The sequence below is a fragment of the Populus alba genome, chromosome 14, assembly GCF_005239225.2.
Source record: "Populus alba chromosome 14, ASM523922v2, whole genome shotgun sequence".
Taxonomy (NCBI): domain Eukaryota; kingdom Viridiplantae; phylum Streptophyta; class Magnoliopsida; order Malpighiales; family Salicaceae; genus Populus; species Populus alba.
In genome coordinates, this window is record NC_133297.1 from 21463198 (window position 1) to 21469266 (window position 6069).

General features: G+C 37.7%; 1 non-coding gene across 1 annotated transcript; it reads left to right on the forward strand.

The window, feature by feature from the left end:
- The first annotated feature begins 512 nt into the window (after nucleotides 1–512).
- On the forward strand, nucleotides 513–4734 carry LOC118039657 (uncharacterized). Its single transcript, XR_012167923.1, has 7 exons — nucleotides 513–630; nucleotides 829–854; nucleotides 1083–1162; nucleotides 1278–3240; nucleotides 3449–3552; nucleotides 3686–3851; nucleotides 3944–4734. It is a non-coding gene; the product is annotated as an uncharacterized protein (transcript).
- The last annotated feature ends 1335 nt before the right edge of the window (nucleotides 4735–6069 follow it).

Consider the following 6069-nt stretch of genomic DNA (forward strand, 5'->3'; position numbering starts at 1 on the left):
ACCTGGACTGAACTGGTTTTAGTTTATTATTGATGTGATAATTGACAAAACATGAGAAGAGGGGATATTGATGTGAAAGAGAGATTTCTCTTTTTTCCTAAGTCAAGGTAGCTTCTTTGTTTTGATTTCTTTTTACTTTCTTAACAAACGGTTTCTTTTTTTTCTTCACTTAGGTCCTGTGCCCAATTCCTTTGCTTTCACTCCAAAAACAGAGATAGGGGGGGGATTGCTGCTTAAAATCTTGATAAAACTGGGTGTCATTTGGTTCTGATTGATTTTTGTTGCAGAGGGTTTTGCCTGATTTGAAGCAGCCAGCTACTTTCTTCATGTCTTTCCTACGTATTCATTGACAGGAATAGGATTTCATCCTCTTTAGAAACCACCCGTTTTTTGTTTTCTTTTTTTTTTGCTGCAATCATTTTTTACATCTCCGAACAGATATCTTGGTCTAGAGTTGGGGTTTCTGTTTTTTGTAAGTTAATAAACTGACAATTGATATTTATTATAGGTGTTGAGATAAATGGGATTCAGAACACAGAGGCTCAAGTTTCCAGGATGCTTGGACAGGATGGTCAATCTTTTTTGTTTGAGCAACGGGGTCGCTGGAAACAGGCTGCTCAAATCTGTTTAGTTAAACTTAACGTTTTCATGACAAGTAGCTGTTGCCTAGCTTTAACAGGTGTTGATTTTAAGTTTTTGAACTAGTTCGCAATTTATTATGAGGGGCGATGAGCAATATAAAGGAGTCATCTACCATTATGTCTTGCATCGCATTCCATCTTTTCCAGCTATCGTAGGATTTTAATTTGCTTATTGTGGATGGTTTAGCTCGATTCTTAGCTCTTGGACATGCTGTTGGAACAATTAGAATTTATCTTGTTTACGGGTGATGGTTAAGAACAATTACATTTCTGGCCTGACTGCATGTAAAATGACATGTTTTGTTCTATGCAGAAGCGCTCCATTCTAAACCATCCTGTTTAGGATTCATGCTGGTTGTTTATATTTTCATATCGATGGTTGTGCATCTTAAATTATATATCAAGCTAACTGTTGTTGACATGGAGATGGTGGTTTGGCAGGTTCTTCAATCTCAAGTAGTCAATCAGATGTGGCAAGGATGTTGAGTGCACTCTTTGGAGGTAAGACTGCGGATAAAATGGTAAAATATCAAGAATTCTTTATTTGTAGTACTGGCCACAGTCCAGTGAAGAGAGGTTTTTCTGAAGAACTTGTCTACATTTCTAACACTTGCATTATAATATACTACAATATAGTGTCCTGATCTGCAGATTGTATCTGAGTTGAGGAGAAGCTCCTCAAATAAGAAAGCAAATGTAACACCCGTAAAGACACTCATTGCCCAAGAACTGTCCAAAGAAGTTGAATCTAAACATAACTCCCCCCAACTTGGTTGCCAAGTTGATGAGACTTGATACCCTTCCTCATCAGCAGCCTATTGCAGCTACACGAAGAAGCCACTCTAGAGGTTATCAGGGTGTTCTTTAAGTTACTCAGGGATACCTGTGGAGTCTTGGGATGAAGATCATAGTTTTTTGGACAAGCAGATGCCTTGTGAAGGCCATCCATGCCAGGAGCAAAGTGAATACAAAGATGTCTATGAAATTTGGCAGCAATCCAAAAAGACAATTCTGAGAGATAGCTCACCTCAGAAAGGAAATCACAATGGAAGCAAAATGATGGCTCTTGTTCGCCTGAAGTTTATGGAAGCAAAACGTCTGTCAACAGATGAAAAAGGCTGCCAGTCCATGGAATTCCAAGATGCACTGGAAGTTTCAAGTTCCAATAAAGATTTATTCCTCAAGTTTCTGCAGGAACCGAATTCATTGTTCTCTCAACATCTGCATGATCTGCAATGTATGCCTCCATCTCCCGAGACAAGGCGCATCACTGTTCTGAGGCCTTTGAAGGAAAGATTTGCAGGATCAGGGAAGAAGAGTGATAAACTGACCAAGAAACAGTCCCATACTGGTCAAGCTATTGGGTGGGAAAAAAGTAATCTTGGATATTCTTCTGCCTTTTCCAATCAGAAGATTGATGAATATGCTGCTCAACCCACTCAAATAGTAGTATTGAAGCCTAGCCAAAGGAAGATCCATGACGTTAAGGCTTTGGTTTCACCACCATCATCACCACCAAGAATGTTACATTGTGAAGATTTTTATGATGAACCTGAAGATTTTGAGGGTGAATCAAGAGAGGTGGCAAAGAAAATCACTCTGAATATGCGTGAAAACCTGATGGGCCACCAGAGAAATGAAACTCGTCTTTCTTCTATGTATTCCAACGGCTATATTGGTGATGATAGTTCAGTTAACAAATCAGAAAATGACTCTGCAGTGGGAAATCTCAGTGATACAGAAATCTTGTCACTGACGTCTAGGCATTTATGGGATTACACCAATAGGTTTGATAGCCCCTATTCCTCTTCCTCCTTCAGCTGTGCATCTTGTTCTCCAGAGTCATCTGTTTGCAGAGAAGCAAAGAAGCAACTTTCTGAAAGATGGGCCATGGTGGCATTGAATGGGAGAGCTCAAGAGCAAAAAACTGCCCGGAGAATCTCCAGCACTTTGGGAGAGATGCTTGCAGTTTCAGATGCTAAAAAATTTGTGAGATCTAAAGAAGAGGTTAGTAATAAGGAACAAGAACCAAGAGGATCAACCTCTTGCATCCCTAGTCATTTAAATAAGGAAGACAGCACACCTGATTCTCCTAGAAGTCTTCCAAGGTCCAAGTCAGTGCCTGTCTCATCCATGGTTTATGATGCCAGGCTTAATGTTGAAGTTTCACACCCTGATGCTGGCAAAACTGAAGTTTTGAAGGAGCTGACAAAGGCAAAGATCATGAAATCTTCTCTAAAGGGGAAAGTTTCTAGTTTATTTTTCTCGAGGACCAAGAAACCAAGTAAAGATAAATCTGTTGCATGTCAATCTAAAGATGAATCTCAGTCTGCCATCCTAGGGTCACCAGTTCCTCTTACTGAAGAAGTTGGTGATGATGCAGTTCAATGTTCTAATAACTGTGGCTGTGAAAAGCGTTTATCTCCTGTTTTACATGGATCAGCAAGCATTGCTTATCCAGATCTTATCAGCATGGCGACAAATCAAGGCATTGTTTCCGATGAGGCAGTTCTATCTTCTTTCTTTATGATTGCCCTGTTTTGTTCTTTCTTAGTCATAAATGCTGCTATTGTTATTATTGATCAAAGGTATGTCTACAGTTAATAATTTATGGAAACATGATTGAGAGAGACGAACATTGTATTTCTTATTGAACAGAGTGAAATCCCAGCCTGTACTTCCTACCTCCTATAGTTTGTCAATTAATTAAAGTTGGGTTGGACACTTGGACTGTATGAGCTAAGTCATCCTGTGGGCTAGGAAAATGAGTTTGGGTTGGTTAATTCATCAATTTTTATGTGTAAAAGAAACAGTACCAGTCTCTGCTTTTGCCATGCAGCTTGAAACACATCTTGATTTCTTACTTATTGATTCTATTTCAAGTCAAGCCGGGATTTCTTCAAGATTTCAAGTAGTGGTAGCAATGTCATACATTTGTTCTGGATTTAGACTCCATAATTGTCTTCTTCCAGCTGAATATCATTTATTTATTTCTAATTGTCTGTTCATCTTGAACTTCCCATGAAGCGACCTGTTAATCTTGTAAAAACAATTTGCAGGGAGTGGTATCGCTAACAAAGCCCTTGGTGCCTGTGACTATGAATGAGAATCAAGATCAGCCAAGACCTATTGCAGTTTTAGAACCCCCATTTGAAAAGGATGACAGCACAATTCTGGAGGCTTCTGGCAGTATCAAGCCAGGTTACAGAGGTTAATATCTCCTATTTTGGGACTTTTCGAGAAATTTCATATGCATTTACCTAGTTCCTAGCCAGATCATATGAATTCTCTCTTTAATGCAGGAATAGAGGTGCCTCTCAAGTCTAATTTGACTGATAAATCACCACCAATAGAATCAGTGGCTCGAACCCTATTGTTGGATGATTCCCGTGCAGAGACAGCTAGTCCTTATCCATTAAAGTCCTCTCCCTCTCCGGTCTCCTTGGGTGCTGAGGAAGATGAAAAGGACTGGTTTTGCTTGGTCCAAACTCTACTAACAACAGCCGGTCTTGATTCCAGCCTGCAATTAGATTCATTTTTTGCCAGGTGGCATTCGCCCGGAAGCCCATTAGACCCATCATTGAGAGACAAATATGCTAACCTAAATGACAAGGAGCTTTGGCTGGAGGCAAAGCGAAGACAGAGACGATCAAATCGGAAACTTGTATTTGACTCTCTGAATGCAGCGCTAGTTGAAATCACAGGTCATGGATCAGACAGGAGCACAAAGGCTGTGACTTGCAGTGGGGTTCAAAACTGGTTGGTAGAGGGTGCACAACCCCAGATAGTTGACTACTTGTGGGCTCAGTTGAAGTCATGGCTTTGTAGTGATGTGAGATGTACATTTGGGGACGGTGGCGACGGCAACAGCCTGGTGGTGGATATGGTGGTAGGGAAAGGGTGGGTAGATAAGATGAGAGTGGAATTAGATAGCTTAGGGAACGAAATAGAAGGAAAGTTGCTGGATGAACTTGTTGAGGAGGCTGTCTTTGATATGACAGGTAGGGTGTGATGAGGCTTTCTTTTTCCTATTTGTTGCGACTCTTCATGTTGTCTATTCATGCAATTGAATTCCATTAATGCTGATCCTTCCTACCTGCCCTTGCTTGCTTAACACCTGCAACTGCCTGAATTAGTAAATATTTTCTGTATATTTCCCCTTCTTGATATCTCATGGACAGATAAATCAGCTGGTCTGGCAGACAAACGTCTCAAATCTACCTGCATCATCCATTGTGTTGATCACCAAAGGTCAAAGATTTCAAGAGATTGTTGTAGTTACTACAATTCCTACGACTCAACTGTGTTGTTTTGAAGTATCAGAAAGAGAAAGATATTGTTTATGATTAATAAAATAAATTAAAAAATATATATATTGAATGATATAACAAAAAAACCGGTTATTAATGTTAATTAAATAGCAAAGTGAAATGCTATTCTTTCTAATAAAAACAAAAATAGTTTTTATTTATTTTGTGTCAGAGGTTAATTCTGGTTGATAGTAATGAAGGATTTTTATTTCTATATATTTATTATGTAAATATAATTTATTTATACAAAATATAAAAGGAAAAAAGTTAAAGATTTAAGAAATTAAATAAAAAAAATGAAGTAAACAATTTAAGAAATAAGAGAAGATATTAATTAGAATTTAAGAAAATAATTTAAAGTAAACAAAAAAAAAAAAAACAAAGGAGAGGTTATTAATTAAAATTTTTTAAAAAAATCAAAAGTAAAAAAAAAAACAACTAGTGTTGGGTTTGGTAAAACAAGTTTGCATACGTGTGATGTAACCATATTATTCGATAGTTTCACCCACATTTAACTAGTTTTTTGCATGTGTTTTATATATAAAATGCCTTGATATTCTTTATTTTATGTTTTGAAGGCATTTTTGGATGAAAGATGCAAAAAGAAATATATTGGAGATAATTGACAGATTTGACTTTCAGTCGATGTTTTGTGCAGAGCGTGAGCTCTAAAGGTTGAAATGAAGAGATTTCAGTGGCATTAAAAAGCTAACATCCATACGTTTCTGTACATCTAAGACAAGAAAATAAAATAAGGAAGACCATGGAAATCGCAGCCTTCAAAGTCAAATCTCGCAATCTGCTAGTGTTGACCTTCGATCATTCCGACTTAAATATCTGGAGCTACAGAAGTTCAATTGATGCAAACTCAATTTTATCGGATTCCTTACTCAAAGTTCTATAAACGCTCAAGTTTTCAGCAAAAAAAAAAAAAAATGTCATATGAGGGAGATATGATTTTTCAAAGATGACAACTGAATTCTGCAAGTAAATAGGTTTCGTGAAGAAACGAGTCCAAATTACATTCCGAAGCATCTAAACCAATATCCAAGTTTTTATTTCAGAAATTTAGCTCCTCTAAGTCAAATTTTGAAGATTTCATGCAAGGCTATTTTTTT